Below are 23,663 nucleotides of genomic sequence, written 5' to 3' on the forward strand. Positions count from 1 at the left end.
AAATCCTCAATTTTCTTAGGGCCCTACCCATGACACACCAAAGACAAGTACCTCAAGTTTTTTTTCATTGTGTTATAACAAAATATATAATTTCATTATAAAAGCAATGTAAAGGCAAGAAAGATATAACGGTAAAAGGCATGGGTTTTGTGGAACCAGCTGCATGGTTGGGATACACTGGAGAACACCCTGCGTTCAAAAGTTTGTCTATGTCTATCCCAATCGCACAGTTGGTCCAATAAAAGATATCATCCATAAATCCTTGTTTTCTTTGCATGTTTCCTGAGCCATCACAGTTGTAACATTACTGCAACATTACCACACAATCATCTGGATCTGGATGTGGGTGTGGAAAGCACACTGTCCAAATTCGCTGATGACACCAAGATGTGGGGCAAAGTGGGCATGCTGGAGGGGAGGGACAGAATCCAGCTAGATCTAGACAGGTTACATAGGTGGCCGGTGAGAGTAGGATGGAATTCAATGCAGACAAGTGCAGGGTACTGCATCTAGGGAGAAGGAACCAGCAACACACCTATAGGCTGGGGAACACCCCTCTTGTTAAAACAGTGGCAGAAAGGGGTCTTGGAATCATTGTTGACTCCAGGATGAACATGAGATGCCAGTGTGAGGAAGGGGTCAGTAAGGCTAACTGCACCTTGTTATAGATCTACAGATGCATCACAAGCAGGTCCAGGGAGATGATTCTTCTCCTCTATGCGGAGTTGGTCAGGCCACAGTTTGAGTACTGCATCCAGTTCTGGGCGCCGCACTTCAGGAGCATTGAGAGGGTTCAGAGGAGGGCCACTCGCATGGTCAAGGGGCAGCAGGTCAGGCCATATGAAGAGAGGCTAAAGGGCCTGAATCTATTCAGCCTCCACAAGAGAAGGCTTAGAGGGGATCTGGTGGCTATCTACAAACGCACCAGGGGGAACCGGTGGGAATTGCAGGCTCTGTTCCCCTGGACAACACCCGGGGTTTCTAGGAATAACAGCCACAAATTGTTAGAGAGAAGGTTCAGGCTGGAGATCAGGAGACACTACCTTAGAGTTAGGGCTGCCATGCTCTGGAATGGACTCCCAAGGGAGGTGGTGCTCTCTCCTACCTTGGGGGTCTTCAAGAGGAGGCTGGACAGATATTTGGCTGAGGTGTTATGACCCCAGCACTTGTTCCTGCCTGGAGCAGGGGGTCAGACCTGTTTAGGTCTCTTCTGACCCTAGGAACTATGAAACCATGAATTGATTCAGAGGTTCCAATTCTAATTTGGAGAGATTAAAGGGTTCTCTGACTTGATTTGGATTCAGAGATTCAGGTACCAAATTGGGCCAAATCTCCACAGAATTGAATCAGGGACTGAAGCTTCGCACAGCCCTAGAAAATAGTAGAGTTGATAGCACTTCAGATTATATTTATGTATAATGTAAGATCAGAAGGGATCTTCATCTCTCCCATTGAAACTAAGGAAAATCATTCCTGAGGCTTGGATTAGGCATTGACAATATAACAGTCATGCACATATAGGTCTTCATTCAAAACTTATGCAGTTAAATGAAAGACTGTCTTCTTGAATGGTATTTAAAGGTGGACTGGGTGTTACGATTTAGCTGTTTATCGTCTGCATTTATTTTAAAGGAAGATGGCCTTTCTATTTCTTTGAACCTTGTAGAGTTATTTCTGCCTGGGCAAAACAGATGTTAAACACTGCCATTCTGAAATCCCACCCACACTCCACACACACGCCTTTCGCAGAAGTCAATGTCTTTGCAGGCTACAGGACATGGAAGAAACAAGCCAGGACAACAGTTTATCAAAATTATTGTAGTAAGCTGGCCACTGGAGGCATGCGAGTATAATTTGCTAGTCCTTACTAGCAAATAAGGGGAATCCTAACCATAAACCAATTCTGACAATAGACATTCAGTTAATTGCAAGTGATCTGGTAAACATAGTCACTTAACCACTTGCTTAAGTGCTCTTTGCATAGTATGTGATCCATTGAATCTAATCTGCCATTTTTACAGTATTTTTGAAAGCTCAGACTTCTCTGCAAGGGCACTCCTCTGCCATACAGGGAATACAAAAACAAAGCATCTATTCCTAATTTCTTTTCAACTTACCTTTCTCTGCATAAAATGGTTTACACAAACAACAACTGCACGGCCCCACATCCCAAATGGTGGGGTACATGCCCTGGGGGTTGCACATGTGAATCATGTACCCCCCAAACACACTTCAGCCACTCTTGTCCCCCTCCCTACTCCACTCCTACTGCTGCTTACCCTGCTACCAGAAAGGGACAGCAGTGGCTGGAGTAAGGAGGCATGAGAATGCTTGACTTAACTATGGTGGTGTACAAACTGACAAGTTTAGGGAAACAGGTGTATAGTACATTCATAAACATGCTACACAGCATTGCAGCAAGACTGAAAAATTGTAATAGCCATGCTGCTAATATCTTTACTGTCATACCTGTCATACCTGTCATCGAGGAACATGAAAAAACAAAAATGCTGTGGTTGTTATTGGAAACATCATTTAATAGTGCTATATTATTTTTATGGTTAAATATTCAAAGTCATTCAATAGTTGTTAAATTGTCAGTCATGAATTCTTGACATTAGACCAACATCATTTCTGCACAGTTCTACCTCCTTTTCATTTTCATAAACTATAAACTGTGGGTTCTTCACCTCTGAAGAAACAAATTCTTCGAAAAGAAAAGGAAAAAACTCACAATAGCCTAACAAATATCTTATTAAGAAGATAGATCATTTGAAATTAAGAAGGCACTTAGGGTTCCAATTAATTTAGGAGGAGGAAAGGCTGTTGAGGGAGTTTAGGTAGCAATTAAGGGAATCACCTGATCAGCAAGAGGCTGGGCTTAGGGTGTATATAAGTGTAGGTCCTGAGCTGGGCACTCAGTTTGGCCCTGGAGGAGCTCCTTGGTGGGGGCTGGGGGAAAAGAGAGACAGACAGACTCCTGATGGATACCAAGAATGCCTGTGGGCAGTAAGCCTTAGGTAACATGGGCAGTTTAGGTGGGTCTAAGGGTAGGTGGGGGTTCCAATAGGTCCAGAAACAGGGCCAGAGGATTGGGAATAAGGCCAGAATCCAGGAAAAGAGCAAAGGAAGGACAGAGAGGCCTGGGAGTAGGGCTAGATTCCTGGAGGAGGGCAGAGAAGGGGCTAGAGAGCCCAGGGCCTGTTAGATTGATTGATGATAACTGATTAATTGATAACATCTGCTAGTCTTGGATGTGGCTAAAAGAAGAGAAGAAAGAGGCCACAAAATCAGCCCGTAAGATGATGAGCAATTTAAAATCTAGTTTTGAGTGGATGAGATCTAGCTCAGGGATCTCTGGAGCAGCCTCCTGTTCTTAAATGCATATTACCATCAAGGTGTGGCAGACAAGCAGAAGGGGAGGACGCTTAGAAGTCAAGGTGAAACAGGTTGAATAGCCAATAGGGGGCACCATGGCCACCCCTGGGGCCTGCCCTTGTTACAGAAAGCATTTACTCTACACCAATGGTTCTCAATCTTTCTTTGTACCAGGGCCCATTTGTGAACATCAGTGGCCAGTCCCAACCCAATGCCCTTCACTCTGGACCCAGGCCCCAACTCCTCAGGGTGTGGGGCACTGGGGACCCCAATCAGCCCCTTGCAGGCTGGAACTCTGCCAGCCTGTTTGGAAAAAGACACGGTTTCCCACTTTTTTTCTCCTTTAAAGCAAAAGCCATTTTTCAAGTGTGTTGATGCAGTTTTAAACTTTGTTCACAACCCTTTCATATGTCTTGCAATCCACTTTTGGGTCATGGTTGAAAGAACAAGTTGAGAAATGCTGCTCTGAACCTAGTGTTCTGCATTTTCAGTTTTTATTTAAAAAAAAAAAAAAGAATCCAGGAATTTTTCAGGGTTTACCTTTAAAAACTGCATTGAAATTGGGATAAGAGGAAGAAAAGAAAAAAATCAGTTTAAATCGGGGAAAATGATAATACGTTCCTGCGGCAGTGAGGTAGGGAGGGAGTACGGCTGGGACTAGGGAAGGGGCAGGGCACAGACCATTGGCCACTCCTGAGGCTGCAGCAGGGAGCAAAGTGGAGGGAACCATCAGTAGGTATGGGGCACAGGATGAGGGGGCATGGCTTTTGCTGCTACTCGCACCCCAGGAGGGCTGCAGGCTGGGGGGCTACACTGGGCTCTTCCTGGGGTGTGGATGCCCCCAGATCTGTGCTCAGGATGATTGTCCAGTGCAGCCCCCAAACCTGCAGCTCTCCTGGGTGCGCAGAGCAGCGAGAGCCATGCCCCCTCTGCCCCATGCCACGCACCCACTTATAGTTCTCTCCGAAGCTGGCATCGGCCATTCCTGGGGCTACTGCAGCAAGGGCACCCAGCTGCACACTATGACATGGTGCAGCTCAGGGGCTGGTGGGAGTGGCGCGTGGTTGGGCGCAGAGGGGAGGGGACCTGACCCTGGCACCAGCACCGGCACCTCCTACCCAACCTGGGGTCAGAGCTGGGAGCCCTGTATCCCCGGGCAGCGGCTACAGCCCTGTGGGCCTAGGCAGAGTGGCCAGGTGTAGCACCCACTTCAGGAAGCAGGGCTGGGCTCTCCCACCTGTCCCCCCAGTGGGGCTCCCAGCACCCAGAGCAGGGCTGCAGCTGGAGCTGCCAGGGTGTAGTTGGGACCTGCCCACGCCAGGGGCAATTCCTGTTGCCCCTCCTGGGGTCAGAGCTAGGAGCCCCGCACCCCCAGGCAGCAGCTCCAGCCACCTTCCCTCAGCTCCTGTGCAGCCACTGCCCCCTGCTCTGTGCAGCCGCAGCTACCCCTCTCCCCGCCCCCCACATCCGGCCAGAAAGCTGTGCTTTGGTAACCAGCACTTTTAGTTTACTGGCACCCCCAGCCATTCCCCACTTGGGGATTAACAGGGATTTTACTGTACCCAGTAAAATTGAGTGAACTGAAAAATGGGTGCAAATCAGTAAAAACTGGTATAAATCAGTAAAAACCAAATAACTTCAATTAAAAAAAATTGAAATTTATTGGTGAAAACTGGTAAAAATTGAAAATGTGAAACACTATCCACAGCATATAACATTCACCATGCTCCTTTTGTTTATTCAACTGGTTGAAATAGAGTACTTAAAAGAGTTCATAAGATTTCAACACTCAAACATTGTAAGTAAAAATTCTGTTCCCTAAATGCAGTCTTTGCATATGATTTAAACAGGTGGCAATGCATTGGGGTCTTCCCTCATGAATCTTTCTAAAATTATAATAATTCCCAAAAGCCTATGTTTCCTCAGTTTCCTGAACTTGCATGGATGTATTGTCTAGTATTCCAGCTAAAGCTGAGTACTCTTTCTTGGTAATCATCACACAAACAGAACGGAACTCTAGAAAGGAAACGTCCTCATCAGAGCTCCCCACTCCAAATTCACATCCTGAGGAAAATAAAAATACGCTTTCTACCCAGGAGACCATCATTTATCCTTTAAAAAACAAAGAAACCTGATCAAATTCTATCCAGTCATAAGTATATCCATTGCTTTCAGTAGTAGTTCTTTTTAAACTAACCTGGTCATCACAATTTTTTCATTGAGTTTGAAAGGTCTGTGTTCTATTTTAGAACCCCCCACACCCTTTCCTACAGACACATACACACGAATGCTCTCAAAGGAGTTACTAGGGAAACCAGAAACTATGGTAACCTGGGCTGAAAGCACTCTTATTTATCCAAGAGGAGGGAAATGAAAATTCAAGCAATGCACACTATAATCAAACTGAAGGTCTTGATCTTTCCTTTTCCCTGTGGTTGCAGTAGGCCCTTCTTCTCGTATGCTTTTTTTTCCTAGCAAAGCTATCAAACCAATTTTTTACTCAGTTAAAGTCAGAGAAACTCCATCGACTTCAAAGGCATTATTTTAGATGTCTGTTGTTATTACTATTAAATTCTGGCCTACAATATGTTAGCTTTCTTTCACTGGCTGGCTCTGAGGAAGGAGGTGTTATATTTATAATACTTAAATCCCAAACTGCTCATAAGCATCCCCCTCCTGTAAAGATTTTGTATAAATGCTTAGGTTTGCTATTTTGAGTAGTCCCACTGTTTTTTTAACTTTGTTGTTTGATGGGTTGGATTAATTAATAAATAGATTCAACAGCTAAATATGCACCCAGTTTCTCAAAATATATACGAAATCTCCTACCAGCAGTGCTACCATGACCCAAATCAATGTCTACAGAAGTCCTGTGCTTCTCCCCTCAGTCTCCAACAACTCCCTTATGTCTCTGCTGATGTTAAGCTCTTATATTTCCTCAAAGACTTCTTATAATTGTAAGTTAAGCACAAGAATTTAAGTATGTACTGTACTATGATGTTGTCATGTACTGTAATGTGAACTACAATGGCCATAAGCCTCCAGGGGACTGAAAAAAGGAACTGTAGTGTGAACTGAAACTCCCAGAAGCCTCCAGAGGACTGGAGGAACAAAATGCAAAGTGCATTTCAACTCCCAGAAGGAAGCCAAAGGATCAACGTTGGAGCATGGGTTGCTATGGCAGAGGGAGAGACCCATGGCCAGAAAGGGTTGGAAGGAGCTGTGGAGCTAGGACCAAAAAATCCTGATGCAATTACTATTGAAGTAATGGCAGAGCTCTCATTGACTTTGGGGAACTCAAGAGAATTTGAGGACTGTCAAAATCAAAAGAAAATCTGAGTTTGACCCTTGACAGTTTACAATATGGCCATATAATTTTTTTCTAGCTTTGTGGAAAGCTAGAGAAGACTTTTATACTGCAGGATTAAGTCATTAGTTTGGAAATAGGAAAGTTCAATTTGCTGCTGGGTGCTTAGTGTACATTTTTGCCTTTTTACTAAAAGCCTGATTCTGCAACTCTGCTTCATAGGGAGAAGCACCAATGCAATTAGATCCACTGAACTCATTCTGAATCAGGTGGCAAGCGTGGACCTTGTGTTAGTAAAAGGTGTGTGGCATAAGAGATAAAATTGACTGTCGTATGTGACACAATGCCTAGTAAATCAGTGGAAGAAACCGTACATATCAGTTCCTCTTTCAGAGTAAACTATATAGTTTTCCAGCGTACAATTAGATAACAGAATAGAGAGGCTGCACACTATCATCAGATCAGAGTTCATGATAAATTAGTCTCAGACAAAGAAATGGGTTAACTGAAACAACTTGAGGTATGTGTATATGAAATTGGGGCCCTAAATTGAAGTGGTAGGTTTTAAAAAACAGCACTTCAATTTAGGGCTGATTAAACCCTTGTGTTGTGCACACACCCCTAACTTACCTGCTTCTCTGGTGGGGAGGGGTGGGCGAGCTGCTGGTGGGCAGAGTGGTCCCTGGGCTGCAGGCGGGGGGAGGGGGCGGGGGTGTGTGTGTGTGTGTTGGTGCTTCCCTCCATGGCAGCTGTGGGTCACCCCCAGGCAGTACCTGCCCACAGGCACCTGGCTCGGGCACCGCAGTCATGGAGGGAAGCACCGGGCCCCCACGCAGCCCAGGCAGGCAGGCAGGCTTTGGAAAGATCAGGCTCGCTGTTTTTCCTGGGCAAAGCTGCTTTCCCAGGCTGCTGCCAGGCTTCCTACAGGACTTCCTGCAGAGCCATGGAGCTGCACGGAGCCCAATGCTTCACTCTGCGGCTGTAGGGGCAGCAAACTAAAACTCTTCAAAAGAGTTTTAGTTTGCTGCGCCAAGGTCATTTAAGGCGCATTATGCTGCTGGATTTCCTACAGAGGCTGAAATTAATGCACAATGCTCCACTGAGGCGTGCAAACACCAACACCATTAAAGCGTTGCAAAAGCATTTAGCTTACTTTAAAGTATTGTGCACACATGCCTATTGTTTTGTCTACACACAGCCTTGGTTACATTAATGGCAAGTCAGCCAAAGCCACACACAATACAAACGTTATTAAAAGTGAAAAAATATTCTGGATTGAACTATAAACACCCTCAGTGGGTCAGCTGGACATGACAATGGTGATATGGGTTACTTTTCAGTTTGTTTGTCCACTTCACAAGTACCTATGATTTGTAGCTAAGAGAAAGGATAGGCTGCTCTGTTCAGACAGGCACAGTAGTGTACAAGGGGGTGGCATTGGTCTTGCTTTGCTGGGCAGAGCAGTACTGAATGGGACACACACTATACCTGTACAAGCGTAGCCATCTCCTGCTCTTTTGCACACTCCCTCTGGTAACACTGAGGTATTAAACCTATTCTTCCACTGTGCACCTCCAATGCCCTGCGTATTTCATGAAGCTGGTTCTGCATACCATGACTGCATCATTGCACATACTATATGGCTCTTTGAGCTATTCTGTCATACAGAAAAAAAAATAGGATAGAATGGTAAAACGCTAGTAGTCAAATGGGGAAGTCCTAATATGCCAGGCTCGAAGTCCTCTGAGCTATCTACATGAAATAAGACCTGAGGCTGGCAGTACAAGTTTGTTAGATTAGCAAATATTTAGAAAGTAAACAATAGTTCAGAGGACGTTAAATGTGTGAATTAGGGCTTAAAAACATACCAGAAATGTTATAGTGTGCACTTAATAACAAATATTTGAGCTGAAGGTTGACCTTGTCAAGAAGACAATTCTTTTCTTTCTCCTCCCTTGCACGCCCCCCTCTCCCTCCGCCCAAGCAAGTAACACTTCAGAGGGTGGGGAAGGGCTCTTACTCTTGCTCTAACAGTTTGGGAGGAAAAATACTTGTCCATGCTTTGACCAGAAGATGTAATTTCTAGTTAGTTAAATTGCTGCACTCTCTGGTACACTAAGCTGGAACACTTGTTTCAAAATACTCATTCCCTAGCTGTGGGTGTGTAAGTTACTCCTGGAGTCCTAGAAGAGTGATTACAAGCACCCCAGCCTTTGTGTATGTAAGTACTATAGAAATACTCCTTCAGGATAGGAGCCTCACCCTTGTGGAGATGAAAGTACTGGCGGGGCCTAAGGAAAGAAGATAGAGGATGAAGAATGGAGAAAGCCTTTCTTCACTTGAACTCAGAAATTTTATGAGAGGGAGAAGGACCTACTTTGGAGGAAAACTCTCTACCCTATTGACCTCAGAAATGCCACAGAAGGAGAATGATGTGAGAAGGAGAAGAGAGGAAGGGAAAAGTGAAACTCCTCTTGTTTTGGTCCGCCAGTGGTGAGAAGTAGAATAAAGCTTCCAGGTGTTTACCTGCTGGATAATTTGGTAAACACTGCTCCCATTATTTGTACGCATGTCATGTGAGTGACCAACAGAAGTACAACTTGGGCCAGATTCTATATAGCAATGAATAAAATCCGGCCCAAAATAAATCGTATTACAGGTATTGGAACTGAGAACACTAAGTCCTTTTTCATCTTTTTTTGTCGTTTCTCTTTCACCCCCACCCACCCTTTCTTTTTACTTTCTTTTATGATGTGCTGTTTACAGAAATGTGATTTTGCTCTGTCGTGTCTGGAAGCTGCATTTTCTTAGGAAAGTGTGGGAGTGAAGCTGTAGTCAGATGGTCTGGGAAATATGCAAGAAGCAAGGATTTTTGTGGGTGATATCTTTTATTGGGTGAGCTGCCCAATATATAGATTTAGACAAGCTTCTGAATGCAGTACTTTCCTCTTCAGGTCTCAGGTTAGAACTTATTCTATCTTTTACCTGGTAACATAGCTGCATATATAGTACATGAACAGACATGATTAGTGTAATCTCCAATACATGCTAATTAGCACACGTTGGAGCAGACTCGATTAATTGCGTCTGCTGCAAATCTGCTGCAGCATGCTAATTAGCGAGCTCCAGCAGTCTCCGCATCACGTATATTCAGCTTTCTCACATTTCAAAATGGCAGTGGGGGCACTTTAACTAAAAGTCGTTGAATGAGCTTTAGTTAAAGCACCCCTGCTGCCATTTTGAAGGGCAGGACACTGAATACATGTGCTGCTGCAGGTGTTTTGATTAGAATAGCTAATTAAAGCCCCCCCCCCCGAGCACATTTATAGACTCTATATTCTGGATGATCTTTCTCCTAAATTCAAGTTAATGACTCTGTATTATTAGGGGATGTCTGTCTGGAGATCCTTTAAACTGGGCTTGTCAGATGGACAGCAGAACTCATAAAGTTGATGGTCAGAAGACTATCTAGTTCAATCTCCTGTAAAGGACAAGCTATTAAGTTCCTCATATATACTCTACAGACACAGGCACTTCAGGCCTCAAGAGGCTAAATTCTTGTGTGCTACATATGTTTAAAAAAAAAGAAAAAAAGACCATGTCATGACAATATAGCTCTAACTGCAAATGGCACGCATTACCTTGGCTGTAAATGGATTTGCTTATAATAGATTATAAAGACAATACCAGAACAAATGCTGTGTAAAGACTTCTTTTAAATGGTTAAAAGTGGACTGGGTTTCTTGCAACTAGATGAACTGGTCATTCTTTTGGACGAATGCAGCTGTTGGGAGCACCAGTTTCTTAAAAACTTAATATTAATAGAAATTAGGGCTGTGCTAGGCTTCGGACCGTGCTTCAGATACGGAGAAGCTTCAGATGGTTTGGCATCCAAGCAGCATGTCCAGATCGAAGCGCTGGCTTCCTTAGGCTTTCTGAAGCACTTCAGAGCTTCCAAAGTGCTTCGGAAAAGCTTCAGAGCCACTTCAGAGATCCGGCTACAGGATATAATGGGGAATCAATTAAATATCTATAACTTCATTGTTTTTTGTCTGATTTGGATGAAACGTGCAGGGGTGGTAGCCTCTGCTGAGAGCATGAGGTCTACTAAGTTTCAAGGAGATCAATGCAGGGGCTTGGGGGGGGCTGCACCCCAAATTCCTGAAAGCAAAACTCATGTCATGTCTGTATTATAACACAGGAGGATGAAAACTGCAGGGGTTGTAGCCCCTGGTGAGGCCACAGAACTTACTAAGTTTCAAGAAGATCATTGCAGGGGTTTGGGGGGAACTGCACCTCAAGCTGCTGACAGGCAAAACTCGTGACATAGATGACCCTGTGTGTATTAAGGCCCAGTGGGCTGAAAGCTGCAGGGGTGGTAGCCCCTGCTGCGATCACAAAGCCTTCCAGCTGTTGAGGAGATATGTGCAGGGGAGTTCTGGGGCCCTGCACCTCTAGCTGTTGACAGGCAAAATTCGTGATATGGGTGCTTGTGCAACTGTGTCTGTCTTGGGGCAGGGGTGGGGGGGAACTACTGCAGGCCTGGATGCTAAGCTACTGTGTTACCAGTTACGAATCAATCATGATTAACTCAGGCACCTACTCAATACACAGTTGCTAGCTAATGTTTCCAGTTAATTAGCAACAATTACGACCTACAAAACCACAGACTAAGAAGAGAAAAGAATCAAACTATGAATACAGGCAATCAACTGCCCTAAGACAGACACAGTCAGTTGCACAAGCACCCATGTCACGGATTTTGTCTGTCAGCAGCTAGAGGTGCAGGGCCCCAGAACCCAGAAGCCTTGCACCTATCTCCTCAACAGCTGGCAGACTTCGTGGCCTCAGCAGGGGCTACTATCCCTATGACTTTCATCCTGCTGCTCCTTAAAGTAAAAAGTGTCACCCATGTCGTGAGTTTTGCTTGTCTGCAGCTTGAGGTACAGTTCCCCAAATCCCCACACCAATCTTCTTGAAACTTGGTGGCTTCATGCTCTCAGCAGAGGCTACCATGCTTGCAAGTTTCATCCAATCGGACAAAAACCAACAAAGTTATAGATATTTCATTGATTCCCCATTATACCCTATGGCTGGATCTCTGAGGTAGCTCTGAAGCTTCAGAGCCACTTTGGCCAGATCAAAGCGGGAACCCAGTCTGGAGCTCCAGATTGGATCCCTGGCATCAGAAGTGGCTGGATCCAAAGCCAGATTGAATAGCTGCCTACTCGCACAGGCCTAATAGAAATGTAAAATTCAAGGAAGCATTGGACTTCAGCGTATTTTATGAAGCTGACCAATTTATATCTTTTTTGGGTTCCATGCTTGTGCTGTTGAGGGCAAATGTATAATTTAAGAATTCCACAGATAGCTATTCAAATTTACATTTTTCTAACTTCACATAGAAGCCATTTTTGTAGATGCTCTATACTCTATGGACACAATTGTCATGGAGAGATTGATTTAGCTACAAATAAGGATATTGTAGATATAGACTAACATAAATCCATAGACTCATAGAGGAAATCAGGCTAGAAGGGACCACAGGTCATCCAATCTAACCCTCAGATGAAAGCAGAATCATCCTTCTCTAAACCATCTCATGCAAGTATTTGCTTGGATGAGATGATGCACAGCTACCACCAAGTGTAACTCAACCAATCTCTTTTGGAGAATAAATGTTTTTATGTAGAACTATGCAAGAAATGGAGCTTCTGTGGACTACAACAAAATGGCCTCCCATAGGGCAGCATGCTATCACTGATCTTCTTTAACACATATACCAATGATCAACCCATACAGAGCAATAAGAGGAGCTTCATATATGCTGATGCTCTATTTATAACATTGCAAGAGAAGGACTTTGTCACTGTTGAGAACATACTGACACGTGCACTCAGGTTATTAAAATAAGAACCAGCTTTGTGCCAACCCAACCAAGGTAACAGCCTTTCACCTATGCCATAGAGAAGCCAAGTGGAAATTAAACATCCCCTGGGATAGAATTCCATTGACTAATCACCCAAACCCTGTGCACTTGGGGGTTACATTGGACTGAACACTTACCTTCAAAGCACATGCAGAAAAGATGAAAAAGGAAAGTCAGCACCTGTAACAACATACTTAAAAAATGGGTCATATCAAAGTGGGGAGCAAACCCAGCTACATTGTGAACCACTGCTATTGCCTTGTGTTACTCCATTGTAAAATATACATATCCAGTACGGGAACAGTCAATTCATGCCAAGAAACTAGATCCAGTTCTAAAAGACAGCTTCTGTCAAATAAGAGGGAGTACACTGCAACTACAGCTGAATATATGAGATACTGCGGGCACTTTAGTTAGAGTGCCCCCACCTCCCACCCCTGGAGCATGTGTAAAGATGTCTAGGATGTGTAAAGCTAACACCAAAAAATAGGTTATACTTACTAGCTGGCATTGCACCACCTGACATCAGAGGAAAGGTAGTGATTCAAAAAGAAAATGATAGCAGTTCGAAGACCCCAGACATCCACTCTGTGGTCACAGAGAAATAACCAAATGGCTCCAAGTGTGAAAGACTTTTGTGACCAGTGTTGCACCCTTGGACATGAGGGCTGACAGGGCACAACTGAGGTTATAGAAGGAAAGATTACATGTAATCAGATGGCCTGAAGTGGATCTGGATTCCGAGGAGGATCTTTCCAGAGACTGGTCAACATGGTGATGCCTGAACTGCCTGCATATGCAAACTGGAAGATCCAAAAAAAAAGCCCATGATTCAATGGGGCTCCTCTAATGACATGAATACATGTGACTGTGGTGAAGTGCAGACCATGGAGCACCTGCTCGTTTGCAGACTCCTAGGTGAGACCTGCATAAAGGAGGACCTTGCTGCAGCAATAGAAAGAGCCATTGCTTGTGCAGGATTCTGGAAAAACATCTAGTTTATGACAAGTACAAGAGGAGGAGAAGAAGAAATATTTGCTAATCTGCACTTAAACATTTCAAAGATAAAGGCTCTACAACCTTTTTAGATAATCTATTCCAGTGCTTAACCACACTCATAGTTTAAAAAAAAAAAAAAAAGTCTTTTACCACTCCACCTAAACTTCTCGTGCTGCAATTTAGACTGTTACTTCTTGTCCTGTCTCCTGTGGACAAAGACAATAGTGTATTATTACCCTGTTTATAACAACCCTTCATGTATCTAGTAATCGAGCATAGGCATGCTGCTCTAATACATCTGCTCAAATTGCCAAGAGCAACACCTCTAGGAAGAAATGAACTATACAACAAATGAGAAGATAGGCAGCACTTCATGTGAACACTTCACTGAGAAGGCAATAGACTTTATATACAGCTAGCATGTAACAATATTTGTTGCCGCAAAAACTTTAGGAGGAGGAGGGACAATTTGTATAATATTGTCTAATATTGTCAAATTCCTTTGCACTCTGTAATTGGGTTTTCACAAGGAGAGGGCGAAGAGAATTTCACAGTGCAGCCAAGGCTGAGATATTTTTAAGTGTCATTGCCTGCCCCTCTCCATCTCTGTCTACCCTTGGGGTATGCCCCTTGGACCTTCCTTGTTTATTGTCTTCCATAGACATCAGCAGTAGACTTTCTCCCAGAAGCTAGATTAAAGTTTCTCTCTTAAAATGATATCTGGATTCGCATTAAAAACTCCAAGCAGATCTGCACGATCTCCCCCTTGAAAGCCATTCTAATGTTTTATTACTCTCCTAGCTTAGGATTTTACACCTTATTTCAAGGTTGGATTTGTCTAACTTTAAATTCAAGTCACTGGATTTTTTTTTCTTTTGTTATCAAGATAGAAAAATCCCTGCACCAGGTCTCTCTTCCATGTGTAAACTCTAATAAACAAGGATCAAGTCACCTAAACACTTCTTTTTGATAGACTAAATACGATGAACTTTTTAAAGCATCATATAGTAGGGTTTGTTTTCTAGCCTCTGGATACTTTTTGTGGTCCTATTTTGAACTTAGTTTGGTATTTCCATATCTACCTTGAAGAGTGGACACTAGGAAAATGCTTCTAGAACTGGTCTCACCCATGCTGTGCACAGAGACAAGGCAATTTCCTTACTTTCCTTGATTTTCTCTTTTTTTTTTCTGAATCTAGGGTTTGCATTAGCCCTTGTTGCTACAGCATTTCACTGACTGTTTATGTTGAGGCAAATATGAAGATCCTAAAGTCCTTCTCTGACTCACTGCTTTCAGAACAATCTCTCATCCTGTAAATTTAACTTGCATTCTTGATTCCGAGATGTACTTCCTTGCATTTGCTTGTAATAACACATTTTGCTTAACTGTGAACATTTAACCTTGCAAGTACTTTTTCTCTAATAGTCTCCAGGCCTCTTCCTTATTTAGTACCCCACTAATCTTTGTGTAATCAGTAAGTCTTACCAGCAGATATTTGTCCAGATTGTTGATACAAATATTAAATAGTGCTGGACCAAGAACTGATCCTTGGAAACTAGAAACAACGTGGGTCACTGACATCTCAGTTTTCATTAATGACTATGTTTTGATACTTGTCAGTGAGCCAGTTTTTAATTCATGCAATGGGTACCCTGTTTATTCCATATAATAAAAGCTTTTAATAAGTGGCAGGTGGCACTAAGTAAAGTGTCTCATAGAAATACAAATATATCAGCACAATTGCTTTCCAAGCCAACCAAGCCTGCAGAACTGCAGAAAAGGGACAACAGATTTGTTTGACAAGGCCTATAATTTTGTAATAGCATTTGATATATTCACATACAAACTACCTGCATACTTCTTAGGTTAGAAATGGCTTGTAAGTGAATTGTGTCAACATGGAATTAAGTGCAGACTGCAAAAAGGGAATAAATTACTCAAATTGTTGGCTTATGCTGAGTTTTGTGCTACTTTGGCTGCACAGTTATCAGTACCTGAGCTATCTTTATAGAATATGATCAACTCTCTCTTCTGTGACCATAGCGTAGGGGTACCCTAATTATTTGTTGACAGTCTCAAATGAACTGTTTCATTATTTTGCCTGAGACTGATGTCAGACTAACCCATCTATAGTTCCCTGGTTTTCTCTTTTACTCCTATTGGATGTAAACATCTTCTAAAGTTTGTGGTGGTTTAGAGAGATAGTGTAACTGAGGGGGTGTCACAAAAAATAGCTGTCTCTGCAGCTGCACACTACCACTGCTGGCAGCCCAGCAGCTGGTGTTGCCTTGTGTGCCCCTCTTGCCCAGGGTATGGAGCTGCCCTGCTATGCCTCAGCTCTGAGATGTCAGTTATGCAGGCCTAGTGATTTGAAAATGTTTAATTCTAGCAGAGGTTCCCTCTCATTCTCTTTTGTCACAGATGGTGAACTTCCTATTTCATCCATAAGATGTTATGGAGTGTAAATGTCCTTTCATTTCATTCCAACTGTAGAATATAAATATCTTGAACATTTTCATATCAGGTAGTCTCTCCCTCTGCCTGAAGAAGGGTGTTTGTACCCGAAAGTTTGCAAAGAAGGAAATTTCCAACTGTCTAGTTGGTCTAATAAAAGATATCACATTTACCCAAAGAACCTTGTCTGCCTATTGAACATTTTCATTCACAATTTTATCATCTACGTCAAACCACCAACTTAGAACTAGAGTGTTTTCTGTTCTTGTTGTTTAAAAATGCTTATCAACCAGGTTGAAGTCAGTCATGGAGAGACGTTTATGGAGCTGTTTCTCTAGTGAGATTAAACATTCAGTAATAGATGCCAAGATGGTTCCCCATCTTCAGTTTGACTAGTTAGCACTTTAATCCTTAAGCAATTAAGATCCTGTGATTCTTTATCATCTCCAGTTCCTCTGACCCTTACAGCAGGACTACCAGGGGTTTAGCTAATCCTGTTTAAAGCATAAACTGTATAGAGTTACAATTTTTGGTGTATTTTCCTGGCAAGAATTACCTTGATACAACTTTTTGTAGAAGTACAACTTCAAGTAACTGTGGCCAAGAACTGCAAAAATTCCAAATAAAAAATAGGGTAAAAGTTGAGTAATTAATGTATTTATTTTTATTCTTGCAAGCATTTATGTGGTGTCTTTCACAGTAGTATCTCATTACATTGTAGATGATTTGGATCTGGAGCAATTAAAATAGTTCACATGATGGAGGAGTGAGGCATAATTAGCTTTCATTTACCGCTTGCTTGGGTTGAGAGAAGAAGAGGTGCATTTTATTTATAAGTCTAAATAAATAATTGAAAAGAAAAATGGTGTGAGGATTACTTTTAGACACCAGCCATGCATCTTGATTGTGTGTTATACTTGCCAAAGTGCGGCTGTTTCACTAAAATCAAATTAATAGCTGAAACAATGCAGGTAAAAAAGTATGTAAAACAAATGTGTGGGTGGTCTTTTGTTATTTTATCAAGTGTACTCAGCATGTAATATGTCAGAAAGGGGAATGGTGGGCAATATCCACTTTTAGTAAAATAAACAAATAAAAGTTCCTGTGTTCCATGAGATCATCATTTTTGGCTTCTTATTTGTGCATTTTGGCAGGGGGCAAGAGGTGAAGAAAGAAAAAGGAATCTGTATTACTGCAGATTATGCTAGCTGATAGAAAGTGTGCTCAAAAATACTAATTCAAAATAGAAAAGTACCAAAATCTTATTTATAATGTCCATTTTTGAATGAGTTTTATAAATAAATAGGACAAATTCTCCTCACATGAATGCAAGGTTTACATCACTGTTACTCCATTGACTTCATAGAGATTTCTCGTAATTTACCATGGACTGAGCAGAGAGTAGGTCTCGTATGTATTTATTCTGTATTAAGTAATGCATGATATATGTAAATCCAGATATATTTAAAACTAATGATCAAATAGTGGCTGGACGGACACAAACTTTGAGGCACTGCCACCCAAATGGCTTCTTCCACCCCCAAAGAGTCTAGCAGAATGCTGCTACTGTAGCAGCAACTACCAGCGTGTGTAGACTGTGCCATGGCAGCAGCAGCTGAAGTCTGTTTTTGAGTCCCTGGAGTAATTAAGAGTCCCCCCCCCACCCATTCTCCAGGTGCTCTCAGTATCCTCCCCCCTGGAATTCAGCAGCACTTCCTTCCTCTCTCTCACTCTCTCTCGAGGTTTGCTCAGTGTGTCTGTTTGTTACTCCTCTGTGAAGGAGAGGGGTAAGAAACTTTTGCACCGAGTGGCTTAATCTGCTAAAGAAAAACGTAGGCACAAAACCTTCATTAATATCTCTGTTAAAGATCACTTTACTGATGCACGGGCAGTCACTGCAGAATATGAGATACTCCATCAATACAGTTCTTCATGCTTATTCTGAAAAGCAGAATTGTCATATATAGAACTGATCTCAGTACCCATTGGTGTGCCCTAGAGTAGCTCCACTAACTTTGGTGGTGTCATTAGTCACTGAAATCTGGCCAGATAGCTTTCTTCTGACAATGGGCAGTGGAACATAGCTAGTGACTGGTGCTTTATGCTTCCTGTGAGCATGAGGTGTTCCCTTTAAAGAAGAGAAAATAGAATTTCCAGGTACTGCAGGAAATCCTGCAGAATTTCAAGGACCCCACATTAACAATCTAAGAGTTGCTATTTAAAATTCTCAGTCTTGGGTATCTAATGCTAAATATTGAAGTCCATATTTAGGCATCTAAAAAATTAACAGTGTCCTGATTTTTACTGGTTCTACCTTGGGTGCCCAGCTCTTCTAATTTGCCCACTTATGTTTGAGAACTTTTATTGATGTGGCTATCTAATTTTGGCATCCATATTGGAAAAGCAGACCAGCATACTTTTGCATTGACAAGATTATATTGTCGATTACTTTGAATTTTACTAAGCATCCTTTGGCTAGTGCATTGGAACCAGGATATCAATGTACTAAATAAAAAACCTCAGGAAGTGTTGTTGGTTGGAGTCTGTTAAAGACCATTGACTTAACCAAGGACAGAATGAAATCATCAACTGCTTAAACAGCTTTCTGCAATAAGTAGAAAGAAAAATATGGTGTTATGCAAGAATTTAGTTTAAAGCATGATGGATGTCTGAGGCAACCAAAAGTACTGATTAAAAATCATTAGTTTCTAAAAACGATAAATAGTTTCTAACACGAGATATTGTACCCACTATAACATAAATCCCTTTGGACCTCATTATTGCTAATACAGAGGAATTAATCATTGGAGTGCAAGTTAGTACTTGTTTAGGAACCTGCAATAATGACATGATTCATATATCAATATATATATTAGGCCCCGACTACACATTACAGGTATTACGCAATTACCTAGTTAATAGTGCAAGGACCTCAAGACCAGCTACATATGCAAAGTACTTACCACAAGATAAAATGCTTCAAAGTTTGACCTCAAAAATATAAACTAACTTTATAGTTGGTTGCTATCAAGCTTTATTTTGTATGTGTAGAAGGGTCTCTCCTGTGATTGGGAGCTCTGTCACCTGACAGGGCTCCCGGCCACAAGGGTGTGCCGTGCCCAAAATGAAATCCCCATCCTTTGGGACTGCTGTGGTCCCCTAGGTTTGGGGGTGTGTGAAATCCTTGAGCCCTGGGGATCATGGCTGTCATGACCACAAGGCTTAGGGGGGTGTAAAATCAGCGAACCCTGGGGATTGCAGTTGCTGTGATCCCCTAGGTTCAGGGGTGCTTAAAATCCCCAGGTCTGGGGGATTGCAGCAGCTGTGATGCCCCCAGCTCAGGGATGTTTGAAACCCCTGGGCCCACATATGCAGTTGGGGCCAAGAGTCTCTACACCTGATGGGATCCATGCACGTGGTGCAGTTGGGCCTGAGCCCCATCAGGCACAGGGCTCTTGGTCCTGGCTACGCGTGGCCTATGTGGCTGGGAGCCTGCTTCATGCTAATGCAGGGAGACCCCAGGACTGGGCTCCCCCTACACCATCAATAAGGTGCAATAGGATTGAATATACAATCAGACAATTGCACCTCCTGCCATGTATGTGTGACATGACAGGGGGCGCAACTGTGTGGATCACATATTATATCATGGGCAACTGGTGCCACCTTAATCAGGGGGGCACATGCCCCCCAGTGACCAGTCAGTGACCAGGGGGGCATCCCCTCGGAGCCAATCTTGCTAACCAGGGGGTGGGCCCCCCCATGGCCAATCTCACCGACTTGGGGGGAGGGCGTTTCCCCTGCAGACAATCGACCAGGAAGCGGCTGCGGCACTCCCAGAAGTGGCCATGGTGCTTCATCAGGTGCTCTCACACCCCAGCTGGCACTCACAGGGCGGGGGGCACTGATGCTCCTGCTTGTCCCCCTGCCCATTGCCTAAGTGGGGAGCACAGCCTGTTGGGGAATGCACCAGTGCTCTCAGGGGGGTGCACATGCACCTCCATGCATCCCCTATGCATCGCCACTGTACTAGATTCAATCACATCTTTGCTTGTATGTATAGAGGGGGGTCACACACACACACACACACACACACACACACACACACACACACGTTGGCTCTCTGGGAAACCAAGAAGGGCAGATATGTACGGCTAGAAGGAGATCAAGCCAGAGGGAAGGTGGCTCACTGAGATGGATGATACTCTGGGAGGGCGGGCAACATAGTAGGCTGCTTGCTCCTAATGAGGCAGAAATTTATTCATTTTATCCAAATGATTAGAAATACAAGGTGCAGTGGGTCAAGTTCAAGGAAGGGCTGGGTAATGTCTAGCCTCTGGTCTGGTTCTTAGTGGTCCTTGCTAGGATGCAGGAGACATAAGTCAAACCCTCTCTGGTTTATGTGTGCCTATAACCTAAGACACCTGTCACCTCAGTGAATCAGTGAATGCTGTAACCACTAGGATGTGGGGCTGAAGTGCAGGAGGTTCCTTCTTACTGCTTTTTGAAAAGACAAATTCAGGGTAATTCCAATTTGCCACAAGTAGATACAGAAGCCTCAGTTACACAGCTATGTATATGGCACTTAAGTGCATGAAGGGTAAATAGGATATAGTTTCCAGGGGAAAAGAAGCTAGATGGCATCTTTTTCTCTCATGGTGACTTTCCAGAAGATACAATCACTGACAATTGCTCATAGGAATCTGAATTGAATTGAACAGGGCAGTTTGTTAGCTCTGAATTCCAGGGTTTGGGGATTCAATGTGATTACAGGCACGCTAATTCCAGGCCTGACTACGGGTGAAGAAAGCAGCTTATGGAGGGTGCAATACAGATTGCTAAGAGAATTATTTGGAACCTACCTTCTCCTAGGTTTGAATATATTAACTCTTTTGAGTTTTAGGACATTCTTTAGGATCTGATAATCTGAATGAATTAGATGGCAAAAATCTTCTATATGACCAGAACATGACCAGTTCTAGAGGAATTGTAAAGCTGATGTTTTGTACAGATCTATAGTAAAAGAATAAATGCTATTTCTTGTTAACGACATTTCACAGGAATAGTGTGTGGGCGATTTGTGTCATTTCTCGAAAATGCACCAAGAAAGCAAGTAGGAGAGGATCGTGGAAGGTTTTAGATAAAGCAAAGCAGAGAGAGAGAAAGAGAGGCTGGGGGGAGATGATCAAGTAATCTTAATATTAATACTGTTTTCGTATTCTAATACAGCTGATCAGTGTTAAAACAACATGGCTCTTTCCATGAACTTTTTATCTGTTATATGATGATGACCATTTTGGCTCTTTACTTCACAGTTGTTTCTTTGGAGAAATGTGGGACTTTGTATTTAGAGCAGAATTGTTTGAATGCAGGCCCTTAAACTTCATAACAAGAAGGTGCTGTGTCAAAAACTTTGAACCTGTTGACTTCAGTGGGGTTATACTGATTTACATTCACAGATGGTTTGGCTCAGGTTTTTAAAAATAAATAAATGAATGACTACATCTGTTGTATGACTTCATTTTTGTTATCTCATTATTATCTAGCATTTCATCTAAAATGACAAAACACCCTATGCTATTATGCTCCTCACTAAAGTGTTCATTTTAAAAATAGTAGAGTTCAGGAGGAAAGCAGGTATTGCTGTCATACCATTTACAAAATGCGGATTGCTTTATTCTCTAGAGTAACATGAATTTATGCAAAGGACTTTCCTCTCTAAAAGCATTTTAATTTCTGTGACAAATGCTTACATACATTTTTCTCTTGGATGTCAGCTACTATAATTGAGAAGAGCATGGGGTTTACAGTTATAAAGTCTGCATATTTCAATCTAAAGTACTTCTCTTGAGGCTTGTACTAGAGTTTAGGTTCATATTTGTGAAGCACTTCACAGGTAACAAGCTGCCATTCCTATCCTTTGAAGAAGCTAATACTACAGCTACTTTAGAAACTTGATGTGAAATACAAATCTTTAAGAAATACACCAAATAGTCACAGAAGAAACTGAAATATTTTACTTTGAATAACATATGTATACTTTTTTCATGTTGACAGCACTACTCTAACTTGTTTATCGCTTCTGCACGCTTCCATAACACTTTAAGGAAAGTACCAAAATGGCATTAAGTCCAGACAAGTATAAGTTAAAGTGGTCAGAAAAGGGGTTGGTATCTCTAGGGTAAAGTTCTCCTACCCAGTGCCCAAGGTCTCTCAATGGAAGTCTTTTCACACATAGACAGCCCATGCTAGTCATGAGTTATAGCAAGCTTCTGTAAGGACTCAGATTTCTTCTAAAAAATTCACATGGTTCATGCTGGCTGGAGAAGTATTATTCCCTCCAGTGCATTAAGGTCATACAACAGACTTGCAGCAGAGTAAAATGCTTCATAGAACGATGCAAATTTATTGAATTATATCTTTTACATAAATCTTGTCTAATGATTTATTATTTTGTCAAGAATTACATATTAGGACTTTGTCTACATATATTTGATGGTCACTGCACTCATTTTACACTCATTATAAAATGCCTTCTCACTGCAAGCTACGATAATGAAGCCAAAAACCATTGAAAAATACAGTGTAGATTATGTAGGAAGTTTAATGACTCTCAGAGAGTGACTATGGATTTTGGTTTCAGAGCAAAGGTCCTCTGCTCTAAGCAAATTTATATATTAGTAAGCTGTCACCTCAGTTCCTGGTATAAATGACTGCAAACCTCTCCTCAGGATTTACAGGACTGTACCAGGAGGAGTACAATTGGGTTTGAATGAGCAGGAAGAATGGAGAATGGGACAGCCTCATTATAAGCAATGGGAAGCTGCAGGTTCCATAAGAATCACAAAAGAATAAGAGGTATGTCTATATTGCTATTTAGAGTGAATCCTGAGGCTCATCTAGGCAATGTGGATTATCTATGTCTTACTTTAAGTAGACCCCTTCTAGGAATCAGATTGTTTACTGGTAGTCCCTTCTGTCCTTGGCTCTAATCACAGGCAATGGGGGCAAGGAAGTTGTGGGACTACTGGTGGTGGATGTCCTGTGCTTGTGGCTTGTATTGCCTGGCTAAGTTCTGAACAGTCAGGGAGGAGCAGACAGTTAGCCTCAGACTCTGAAGGTCGGCAGATCTTCTTGAAGGTCGGGCTGAGCTGCTGCTAGGTGTTGTGGTAAGGGATTTTCAGCATGAGGGATCAGTTTGTGTGGGCAGTTATAAGGAGATGTATAGAGGGCTTGACTGAAGTCAAACTACTAATATACTTGATGTTAGGTAAGTGCTTAAGTTCCTTGCTGTATTGGGCCAAACATGCTTGGCATTTTGTATTACTGAACTCGTACTGCCGAAATCAACCTCTGTTAAGGCAATAGGAAGATTTCCCTTGACTTCCATGAGTGTGGGATGAGGATCTATGAAAAGAAATGTAAAGAGCAGCTTTTGCAATTGCAATTAAGCCTCTTAATTACCCCAGAGGGCAGGGCAGCACAAGATGGCATTGCTAGGGGAACTGAGAGTCAGCCTGGGGCTACATGGATACATAGTTCAATGGTTGGGGTAGCACCCATGCAGGCATGTGGTGCCATGGTGGGGAGGGGTGT

The sequence above is a fragment of the Crocodylus siamensis genome, chromosome 2 (assembly GCF_052110815.1).
Source record: "Crocodylus siamensis isolate JL-2025a chromosome 2, ASM5211081v1, whole genome shotgun sequence".
NCBI lineage: Eukaryota > Metazoa > Chordata > Crocodylia > Crocodylidae > Crocodylus > Crocodylus siamensis.